Here is a 12,939-nt window from a genome sequence, read left to right as displayed (position 1 = left end):
GCCATGTATAGCCTATCGTGTGCTGAAAAATGGCGTTAAACCCTACAACAACAAAAATCCCCTAAAATGCTACACTCTTCTTGTTTCAATAAACAACGGGTAACATCAATTCCTGGAATTTCCTTTTAAAATAAAAAATTTCTCTATTTTACGATGATTGTGTAAGAAATTATTTTATCATAACTTCGTACTCGTGACGGTTCAGACGTTGGCGTGCTGTTGTGTTGCTTAGATCCATGAACCTTAATATTTAATACATATAATTTACATAATGCTGGTTATTTATAACGTGTACCAAACTATAATTCGCATAGATCCAGATATACCGTACGCAAATTTCCAGTAGTTAGGGTCTAGACTGTTCGTTCCATTTGTGATTTCAATCAGCGTTGACCCTGATTTGTCTGCGCATTATGCTGCAGCAGGTTAGATTCCGGACTGTTGGAAGCGTAATAGACGGTCAAATACGGTATGCAGGCTGTGCAAAATATTGTCCTTCGATTTCAGGACTAGTATAAATTTCGGATTTCTCTTGGAATTTTTAAAAATATAAATATGTTTCTTTGCAGCATTAGTATCTATAACATCTTTATAGAGCTCGCACAAACTGCACAGACATTTGGACAAACTTCAATATCGCAGATCAATCTGAACAAGTTTATATTTGGAAATATGTATAGTGGTACGGGGAGTAATTACTTTTTTAAATTAAAGAACACATCTATATCATCTCCGTACCCTTAGTCAGACAAAGGCATGCCACTAGAATTAATAGAATATTCTTTTCCTTAACCATTTTGTGTTTAATCGGATTCATCAGTAAGTTTAACATCTCTCTGATGAGGATTTATTTTGATATACCAGGTAATACGTTTGTAGTGTTTGTATTGAATATTAATAACAAGCAACGACTTTGCATAGCCCTGTGCTTTGATATTCTTGCTCAACTTTTTGGAGACCCGAGTTCGAGTCTTCCAGTCGTTATGATGGTTGCTTAATGACTCCTTTCCTGATTGGTAGAACATCTCAGTTTCTTCCTTTGACAACCCAGTCGCCTAATACTTTGAGGTACTTTAATCGCGAGACATGGTAGTACGGCAGTTTGACCACACGAGAACCGGAATAGATCAACAAAGTCCATATACATGTATATGGAATTTGTGGATGTATATACACTGATATATGTTTAAATTCTTAAATCTTTTAAATCATCAACCACCTCGACTTGTTTTCATTTATATTGTACGATTCTATACAATACATAACAAGACTCCATTTTTAGACTCGCACCTAAAAGTAAACAAACGACCCGTTAAAATGTTAGATTGCCTTAAACTGAACAATCTCATTTGGTCCCCGTGGGCGATGTTTCATCTGTAATATTCAGATCTCTTTTGTCGCTTCTATTTATTTCAGAAGTCATTAAATAAAAAATCATCACCATGATGGGTTAAATTACCTGCACTGTTGAAGTAGTGCATAGTATGTGTACCTTGGCTTGTGATTATGGAAATGGTCCAGTAATTTCGGCTTTCACACATTTTATTTCAAAGGGGAGCAAAGACTGATCTTAATATGATATTGACTTTCTATAATCGATCACACATGTTTATTGTATTGAATGCTTTATTCGATGTTCGCATCGGTATGTAAGTAAATCTGCTGACTTTCTATAGACGAGGTAGAGCACAGTTTGATTTTTCTTTTCAAATTACAGAACAATCATGAAATAGTCTACACTGCGGGCCAAAAGGTGCGTGTTATATCTATCTGGTTTAATTCTCAAACGTGTCTGACTAAAATCAACATTATACAATTCTTTTAACGGGAAATAAAATCAAAATATATCTGAAATTTACCTTAGGGTTTCTTTATCTCTGCTACACTGATATTCACTTGTTTATTTTTTACTGTAGGTTACATTTTTAACGTTTTGTTAAGGAAATTTCGTATTTCAAGTAGACATTTTCATAGAAAGCTGATAATTCACCATCCTTTCTTTAAGAAATTGAGACTGTTACAAAGTATAGGCCATACTTACACACTTTTAGCTCTACGTGTCAAAGAAGAGATCATGGGATGGAATGTTTGCTGTCTTCCGTCCGTGAGAACAGGTCTGGATTGCCATGGAACTTTGTACACGCATTTATCCCAACAGGAAGTTGACGCTAAACAAAAGTATTGCCGATCAGACATCAATATGGCCCCACGACAGCTATTTTGAACGTCTTGTTATCGGTTGTCTGACTGGAAACTTGTATCAACCTGTTGTTTTCATTTAAAAACTATTCCTTAGGTCTAGTTGGTTCTTGGCCACGCAGCGGCCATCTTTAAATTTTTTGTTGTCGCTACTCAACCTGAGTGAAAAGTCATACTAACTAAGGGTATTTGCTAAAAACTTCATATGATGCATAGGTGGTCATAAATACAAATGGGTGTCAATCTGGCATCAATATGGCGACATATCAGCCATCTTGGAAATCTTGTTATTGTCACTCCTCCTGAGCGGATTCATATCAGAATGGGTTTTTCACCAGGAAACGTCTTATGATGTCAAGTTAGGAATAAATGAAAATTGAGAGGTCAGCCTCAGTGGCCATCTTTAAATATTATTGCTGCTCCTCCTAGATGGAAAGTCATGTCGACATGTGTTTCTACCAGAAAAATAATTATGATATCCAGTTGGACTTGAATGAAAATATTGCCGATCTGAACTCAAATATCGCTGCCATGGTAGCCATCTTGAAGATCTTGTCGCTACTGCTCCTAAATGGGACGTCATATTGATATAGGGGTTTGCCAGAACACTTCTTACCATGTCTAATTGTTCCAATATGAAAATGATAACAATCTTACATCCAAAGTTGCCATCGGATTTGACTGCCACAGCGGCTAATTTTGGAAAATCTTTTCGTTCAAGAATATCAGCCATGATTTCAACACTCATCAGTCACAATGAATAAATGATGTTATACTGATTTTATGGAAATTGTTTTCGGGCAGCAGAACGTAAGTCCCTCGAGGAAAGGGTGTTGAACTTGCCAAGAGGTTTCCATACACGAGGTTGAATCACCCTGCAGCAACAAAAATAAAGAGGGGATAGGACAAGAACTTGACTACACAAAACTAAAAAAGTCACTGAATCATAGGTCACATTGGTTACTTTTTGTGGAATTATGTTGTACACTTCAGCAACAAATGAAACATCTTACGCAATGCTAATTGAAAATTCATACACAACCAATGCTAACTGATAATGCATACACAACCAATGCTAATTGATAATGCATACATAACCAATGCTAATTGATAATTCATACACAGCCAATGCTAATTGATAATGCATACACAACCAATGCTAATTGATAATGCACACACAACCAATGCTAATTGATAATTCATACACAACCAATGATAATTGATAATTCATACACAACCAATGCTAATTGATAATTCATACACAACCAATGCTAATTGATAATTCATACACAACCAATGCTAATTGATAATTCATACACAACCAATGCATGGATACTCTGTAAAATAACTTGTATCTTTTGAGAATGAGTCTATACAATTATTCCCGTCAAGTGCTCTAGATATAATGCATTGTATAAGACATTTTAGTTTAGTTATATCGGTCTCCGCGTAAAGGTCGTTCTGATTTACTGATATATCAGAGAAGGAAAGTAATGTCTTGGGGTCCAAAAACAGTTTTTGTAGAAATTGAACATGGGTACGTCTCTCTCTCTCTCTCTCTCTCTCTCTCTCACATATACGCACACAGAGGGCTCATTTTGTGTCATTAACAACGGATATTCTATCAAGAAGGAAATATGTACAAAAGTTTCCACGCGTCTTGTTTCAGCATTGTTAAATTTGAAATATAATTTGGGTTTTTGTGCTGTAGATTTTAAGGTTAACGACTTTAACGAAAGACTTGAATTAGCAATGCGAAGCCAATCATCATTCTACCATGTATCACCCTATAGTGTCACATTTAAACCTAATGTATTCATTAGATTACAGATTCTAGTGTGTGTACTCAACAATACTGGTAAAGCAAATTGACATGATTTCAGGATGGCTGTGCATGATTTATAAAATATGTTTGAAATGAATAAATAATTTAAACTTGACCTAAAGCGCGCGTATGTATGTATGTATCTATGTATATTTTGTATTTTGCCTTTTACATACACAGTAACATATTTCTTCTATAAAAACGTATCAGGTAATGTTTGATATTTTTAGAATATTTTTTTTATATACTTCTTGTTTTAATATCTAGTTAACATTTTAAATATTTGCAATCCTCTTTCTTTACTCATTATTTACGATATATATATATATATATATATATATATATATATATATATATATATATATATATATATATATATATATATATATATATATATATATATGTGTGTGTGTGTGTGTGTGTGTGTGTGTGTGTGTGTGTGTGCCTGTGTAAACTGTGCAAAGTTGAAACATACATGTGCCAAATATGGTCATAAAATTTTCATTTTAGGTTAGGATGAATAAATCAAGGTGTGTTTGACAATCTCCGCTACGCCATACACACCTATTGCCCCGGAACCAAGGTCAAGGAAAAAATAGGCCGTCCAAGTAAGTACGTCTTGACCTGACTCCTCCACACACACACACACACACACACACACACACACACACACACGTTTTAATTGCATATTTCATCAATAATTTGTAAGTCAGAGTCTCAGAATCGTGAATGATATTGATAGTAATGAATCGGAAATAATGAAATTTTGTATAAATCTTTTTACTGATCTGTGTCAACGGCCAGCATTTACGCTCATAAATAAAGTTATTTATTTAAGTACTTTTTAAACTAGTTTCTGGTCTGCTATTTATGGATGCCAACAGCATTTATGCATTGGATTAGTTGCTTCAATCCTCAATATGAGGAAAGATAAAATACATATACTTTTATATATAAACTGAGGAGATGCAAATATTTATATTTTCAAATTATGTAATGGCGTTACCGTCGCACATGCCCTTTTGGGCGCACGCGACGTAAATCCAAGTACTCAATCAATCAATGGCGTTACTATTTCCTATGTATACAGGGTCATTCGAAATCTACATCGATGACAGAATGATCTTTTCCAAGCGGAGAACTGGTTTCTATCCTGTTGAAGAAGAGGTGAGCTTTTCTCTTCTTTTGTTTTATTAATAGGAGGCTGTATTTGGCATACTGGGACATACGTACTGTAGTGTATATAGTTTCTTTGTTTTATATAATAAACTTGCTAAAGTATAAATTTCTATATTCAGTCTTTTATGGTAAACGCATCCTATCTACAAATTTGAGCTGTCTTCCACAACATCTATTATTGCAAAGTATTTATATGATCATGTGATATAAAAAAATCGATGTTATCTGATCAAGTTCATAAATTTATGGAAACATTGGGTTGCCATGAAAATGTATGTATATAGCATGCGTCTTTAACGTCCCCTTGAAGTGTTATGAATTGAAATATGTTGAGTCCATCGTGTAGACAAAACATTCACATATCGTAGATATGATATTGTGGCAACATGACAGTAAGAAAACACAGATATATTAATTTGTCGTCATATCTGCATAATTATGTCAACACATTGCAATCGGTGATTCGTCCTGTTGATATAGAAACGTCATCTTGAAAAATATGTTAAATATATATATATATTGTCATGCCCATGACGCTTCAAACGTCCTCATGTATTTAACTAAATATGAAAAGTGGGCCTCATGCCTGCACGGCCATGTCAACATATCCCAATCGGTGACTCGTCTGGCTGGCGTCAAAGACGCTGTCTTAATCACGTTTCATTTGGTTGACATTAAAGACGCTGTCTTGACCACGTTCCGAGTGGTTGACGTTAAAGACGCTTTCTTGATCACGTTCCGAATTGAAATGTTTCTTCATGATGACGTCTTCTTACTATTTTCATAGAATCCTTGCTTTGTTTGTAAAAGATCGAAATTCATATTTCTTCTTTTACTTTAGGAGAAATCGTATAACATTGTTCTCACGAGAATCGACATTATATGCATTTGCAAACAAGAACAAAGTTTGTTATATAAAAAAATTAATAGTAAGAAGGACAGAAAAAAATTGTTCCGACCTGATATTACATTTATTTCATGGATACCCATCTTTCTGACGCATAACACTATGTTATGCCAATAAAAATGTTAAAGAGGACTTTCAGATTATGCATGAGAGGTATGGCTAATGCAGACGACAAAATTGAGTCGTCTAAGACGTTTTTCTTTTCGAGTTTCAATATCAAGGAATGTGATTCTACTCGTGAATTACCTTTCTTCCTCTGAATACTTTATCTAAATGTAATGTTTATGCATTGCTTTTCCCCTTGAGGTAACGCCATTTCGAATATAATATGTACTGCAGGTAACAAATCTGTATTATTAATGAACACATTCAGAAAATTTCGAAAGAAATATCATCCATAACTTTTAATGAATGAAGCGATTATCAGGAATGAGAATTCTTTTAAACACTTGTACCTAGCACCGGATGAAACATGATCCTGGTATATTAATATTTATTATATGCTCATTTTTTTTCCCCCGTTAACTTTACATTGTCAGAATCGTTCAATATTCCCCGATACTGAACGCGCGCGACAATACACATATAGCATTCACGTGAATAAAGGAACTACTTTCTATTGTAAACAAACAATGACGCAGACACCAGCACTTTTGATTTGAAAACAAATCATATACACTCGCGTAAGAGGCTCTTTACGTTGTGGTTATTTAAATTTGTTTCTGAATGAACTGAAACATGTTTCGTGCACTGCAAAAAAAAACAAACAAAAAAAAAAAACAAAAAAAAAACAAACAGCTGTTTTGGCACATTCCGCGTTGATACAATGTTACGGATTTAGGCTAGCTACATTATATAAAAGACGGACGATTATGTCCTTGCAAATAACATACAAGTGACAAGGCATATACTGTCTTCTTTATCTGGTGATAAGAATGGCAAAATAAAATATACTTACAGTTTTACATCCTGAATTTCCTCAAAATATTTTTCCTTAATTCTGCAAATCCGAATTACATGAGCCATGTCATAGATTTTCAATCTGGATTACACATTTCATAACTGTGCTGTAATTTCGATGATAAGTGCAATTGCATCCCCCTTACTGCACTCAAAATGAAATACACATTAAATTCCATAGCGTCTTTTTGATAATTGCAATTGAAAGACTTCATATTTTTCCCACATTATGATTTCAAACATTCAGTGACAGAAACAGAAACACATTTGCAGACGTAAACACGCTGCTCCCGCGCCACTTCAATCCGATGTATTTCATGTATAATTTGCTCAGATGAATCCAGTCCAAAATCACAAACTTTCGTCGAATCGAAACAAAATACCAAAATATATTCACTCCAGATCAAATGGAAAAGTCGTTCCAATGCGCATTCATTCACAATATGACTGCACATTTCAATTTTAACTAGACACGCCATTTTCTTTCGAAAGTTATGTCGACCGCGCGACTAAGTTCAAATTTATCTGGGCGGAGCTATGTGCGCATTAATAATGATGTCATTTTGTAATGTCATATCTGCGCTTGTGTATTTAGTTTGGAATACGGCATTCATTCATTTACGTTGTTTCTTGTAGTGTATTTTGTTTATATAATTAAACCTTAAGTAGAATAAAAAAAAATGAGCATATAATAAAAAGGTTACTGCATTTGTATGGGAAAATATGAACTCGTTTTGTCGGAAGGATATACTGCACTCACAAATTCGTGCAGTATCCATCCGAAAACTCGTTCATATTTTCCCATACAAATGCAGTAACCTATAAACACTGTACAGGAAATAACTACAAGAGCCTGGAGAAAGTTAAATATGCTTCAAAATTTGACAATCAAATCTGGTAGAAAACAAAATAGAACTTCTTTATTTCCTCTCCGTAATATCTATTTTGGAGTACTATCTGGATCACTGTAAGAAAAAGATGAAATCAAACAAATACAAACTAAAGCGGGTATAATCGTTTATAGGGCAAGATAATCTGCAGGATGTGCTAGAATGGAAGCAGACAAATAGGGAAAGACTAAAAACAGATGCAAACATAGTATGGTAACACTTTTTTTTTAAAATGCATTAAATCGTGGATCCTAACCTAACCACGTGTCCAGCTGTTAATAGAATACTTCGCCATGAAACTAAATTCCACATATAAAGCCATACTAACATTCATTTTTATCAAAATTTGTTGCGGAATGGAATCTCCTTCCTTTGTAAATCTGGAACAACCCTTCGTTACACTCTTTTTAGTCCACATAACTGTTATCTAGAAAAGATTCTATTACATCAAGTTCAGAGATTAGCCCTGATTAAGTGAACAAGACTTCTGGTAGGTTGTGGCTTATTAAAGGAGAATATTTTTAGGCACGTGTCAATTATAAATAGGTCTTTGTGTAGTGAACCAGAAAATGTTCAAAATATCTCACTATCAGAAACCGAACAATTGGAACATTTTCCCATAATAATTTCATCGCTAAAGTGGGTAACTCATGGCAGATGCTCAAGTTAACACTATTTTAAGACTGTCAAAATGTACATAGTAATAACTAAGAGAATTGCATAAGCATTATTTATATATTCAAAAACACACCTGATGTATCTCAAATACGTATCTAATTACTGCATAATACCTGAGATGAAAGTAATAGTCTATTACATACACACATCACGCACCACCATTACCACCATTACCACCCGTAACCATCATTTTTTATAGGTCTCCTTTTAAGTACACGGTAATATATTTCTGCTATAAAAACTTATCAGATGATGTTTGCTATTAATTGTATACATACTTCTTGTTTGAATATCTCGTTAACATTTTTCAATATTTGGATTCCTCTTTAATCTCTCTCTCTCTCTCTCTCTCTCTCTCTCTCTCTCTCTATATATATATATATATATATATATATATATATATATATATATATATATATATATCGGAACTCTTTTTTATAGATTGTTCTTTGCAACTGACACTGGCACCGACTATTTATATTTATTTGTTTAGTAGAGATAACACGTGCAATGGATGGCTAGAATTACACTTTTCTAGTTGTTTAAACCCCGTATGCATAAAGACACGTGCCTGCTTTAATTTGTCCACTGTATCTTCTGCATTCCGAACCCCTCTCATGCCTGGCCTTAAATGACCCTCTCACAGTCTGACCGAAATGTCTTTGTGTTATGTAAAAGAGAATGGTTCCTATATATATATATATATATATATATATATATATATATATATATATATATATATATATATATATAAGAGGTTATTCCTGTCTCTTCGTTTGATCCGATCCGTTGTAGTAACAGTTATGGCACCGTTTTCTTGAAACTTTTTTCGAAAGAAAAATTCAAGCTCGTCCTTAAGTTCAAACATTTTGCCAGTGGATTTTGTTTCTTAACTCGAGTCTCTCTCTTTGTTTACTATATTTCAGTGAAGTAAATATATTCCAGCTATCATATCTGAATATGAATAGGTTTTACAGATGAAGCTTTTGTTTCTTGCTACATACTATTTCGACAATACAAGGTCTAGTTTAGTCAAATTACGTTTTGTTTTTCACGGCGTGCATTGTCTGTTGTAGACTCGTGTGCCATTGTCAAGTCTAAGGTGTAATATTTTAGACTCGTGTGCCATTGTCAAGGTGTAATAGTCTAGTCTGGGTTGTTGTAGACTAGTGTGCCATTGTCAAGGTGTAATAGTCTAGTCTGGCTTGTTGTAGACTCATGTGCCATTGTCAAGGTGTAATAGCCTGGTCTGGGTTGTTCTTTATATCAGAGCCTTGGAATGACTTTTTCTAGCAGATGCAATTCATTATTGCAGGTTGTCCACGCGGTACAGATGGCGTCAAAAGGAGAGAAAGTACCCCTAGTTAACCCAGCTGATTCCTGCATGTGCCAGCTTTTATAGAATCGGAATACCAGAACAATCACATGTTATATGTCAGTTAGAATATCCTGTGTGACTGATCTAAAGTGGGGGGGGGGGGAGGGATAGAAGAGAGACTGAGTAACAATTTATAGAATACTGTGCTGGTATGTCGCCAAGATGACGTATAAATGATGATCCAGACTGAATTCGTTACTTTGCGAAGGTTCGGAACTGATATAAAAAATAATACGTTTGTCTTTGTAATATATCGGCTCACACATTGAAGACAACAGACTCTCTAGTATGTTAATATTTTAAAATTAAGCTTTAATCATCACATTACACAATTGTCCTAAATAATAAACTCCAATATGTTATATAACTAAATCATTTCTAATAGAATAATGTCACATTTGACCCCGCCGTTTGTTTGTACACTTTATCGATTTAAAAAACAAAAAGCTTCAAGAATATAAGCAAATGCACAAAACTTAGTCCTTTTATACATTGATTTATAATTTCTAACCTGATTGTCGCCAGGGGGGTAACAAACTCTGTCAAATGGTTGGCGTTTCGAATGAAACGGGAGTTTCGTTTGTAACACGGTCGCCATATTTGCACAGGAGGCTCTATGTTTTCAAGCAACAGACGTGATGTAGTTTGATAATCCCAGTAATTCCATAAATGTTGGAGTTACGTCTCCTTGAACACACGAATACAAGAGTTCCTTCTGTTAACACTTTCAGTTTGTTTTAGAAATATTAAAACTAGACATTTCAAACAGTGGACGCAAGCGATGCAGTTTTTGTTTAAACGGACTCTTCTCGAAACCGGAAAAAAAATGATCAGTCTGCCTGCCTGTTTACATCGAGAGCATGTATTTGCTTTGAAACACCAGTAAGTCAGCTGTGTTAGTGGCCCCTTGGCGACATACAGGTAAGAAATTATAAATGAGTGAATGAAGTGACTAAGTGTTGTGCATTATTTTAGAGGCTTTTTGCTTTTAAAATATTTGGCGAGGTTACAAACAAATGGGATGAGTGCAGTACATCCATACATGAATAATAATCTTCGTCCGTGACTACTTATTTTCTTTCTGCTTTGGTATTTAAATACTTCTTACATCGAATATACAATTTCAGAGTTATTTATTGGGTTGGTGTTAGTTTCTTTGGGGGTTGGGGGGTTGGGTACGTTCCATTAATTATTTTTGATACTTTATATCTCTAAATGTTAATTGCAATATTCCCTCTGACGTTTGATAAGAAAATGCATTGATATACAAGAACCCGACTACTTTACATCACTTGCAAGTCTTTCAAGCAAGCTTCGTATCGTCTACTTCACATCTATGTAAATCATTGGAACAAAATGACTTTACAATCATTTCATGGAAGTAATCATGGCTGTAAACAAATGGAGTTTGTCGCATTGTCCCAACCGGGCTGACAATGCAAAACGAGCTAGGATATTTGGGCTCAAATGCGGGCACCTGTGCAAAGCTTGCCGATGGGCCCCTGCCTAATCTCCAGTGTAAAAAAACAATAATCGTGGGTCCGTATGTCTTGCATACTCTTGCTATATAGCAGCTAAGTCCCTGGATAGAACGATAACGAATACTCAAAACTACACATTTTATTTACAATTTCAATATACATTATAGAATTATCAAATCGGACGCTTCAAACAATTCATTTAGCATTCAGTACCCAAAATAAATTAATTTTTGAGACAAACGAGATTATTTAATAGTGTTTTCTGCCCTCAACATATGGATCCGAACGCCCATTTACATTATTGAGTGATCTATTAGTACTTAATTACTCCAATAAAATCTATCTATCTATATATCTGCTTGTCTGTCTGTATGTATGTCTGTGCTTGATTACTCTATACAATCCACTAGTCAAACAGCCAATCAGTCTATGTGTCTATTTATCTGTCTTCCTATATATATATTGTTACGTGTTTAGACTCGAATAAACAGTAAAAATGAAAAAAGGACAAAAACTTACGGTTTCAAGAATCAAATCCAAAAATAATTCAAGAATAATCCATGAATTAAATTGCAAATGTCCTAGTAATAAATGTTCTAATAATTTCAAGTTCGAATTCTGATGGAAAATCCAAGATGGATGACGATGACGTATGCTGTAGTCTGTACTGTGTTGTCTTTTACAGTTCCTTGTAGAAATACAAATAATGACACCCCGGTGATGGAAATCCAAATTAAATTTGTAAGCAATATCTTTCCAAAACTTTTGTGTGAGCACTCCTCAGAATATTTCCAGAGAAAAAAGAATTAATCCTTTTGAAATCCAACTGATCTGAAGAAACTTTTAACTCAGAATCTGTCATCAACAAAATAACTCGATGTCAGTGTAAAAAGCCCCAAACTGATAAATCTCTCTCTACGCATCTCTATTAAATCTAACAAAATGTGCAATAATGGAATTTCGAAATCGAAAGGGAGGGGTCACGTGATCGAGTTTATGTCACGTACACCAAAAATGACCCTGACCCTGACGAAAACCAATCATTTACAAATAAAAAAGAACTTGTTTACGAAGGTTGCTACAAATTCTGAAACAAGGTCAGGAATTAGATCAACACGTGGTGTTAACAAAAAGAATGATTCAGGTCAACCGATTTTCTGGAAAAAAATATCATCTCCAGTGAATAAATTTACATTGTAATGGCATATAAAAGAATAACTTTTTTTTTAAACTGACAAACAATTAAATTAAAATAAATATGAATCAAGTCAGATATATGTAACAATCTCATTTTTACGCTCTATATTAGACTATATTTGATCTTTCGAGTAACTCTGGAAAATGATGAAACTAGATGTTTACAGTACTTATGTAAAATCAAATTGATAAAAATACTCGTTCCCCATTGCGGCTGTTCGTGGTAATTGCAAACTTTTGAAACG

The 12,939-nt window shown here is 34.3% G+C and overlaps 1 long non-coding RNA gene across 1 annotated transcript; it reads left to right on the top strand.

The window, feature by feature from the left end:
- The first annotated feature begins 3,603 nt into the window (after positions 1-3,603).
- Positions 3,604-11,851, top strand: LOC149794249 (uncharacterized). The gene is made up of 4 exons (XR_016422981.1): positions 3,604-3,736; positions 4,535-4,632; positions 5,115-5,191; positions 9,954-11,851. It is a non-coding gene; the product is annotated as an uncharacterized LOC149794249 (long non-coding RNA).
- Positions 11,852-12,939: the final 1,088 nt, after the last annotated feature.

This window comes from Sinohyriopsis cumingii, chromosome 8 (genome assembly GCF_028554795.1).
Source record: "Sinohyriopsis cumingii isolate HCF-2022 chromosome 8, ASM2855479v2, whole genome shotgun sequence".
Taxonomy (NCBI): domain Eukaryota; kingdom Metazoa; phylum Mollusca; class Bivalvia; order Unionida; family Unionidae; genus Sinohyriopsis; species Sinohyriopsis cumingii.
The sequence above is the reverse complement of the archived record's forward strand: the minus strand, read 5'-3'. Positions and strand labels throughout refer to the sequence as shown.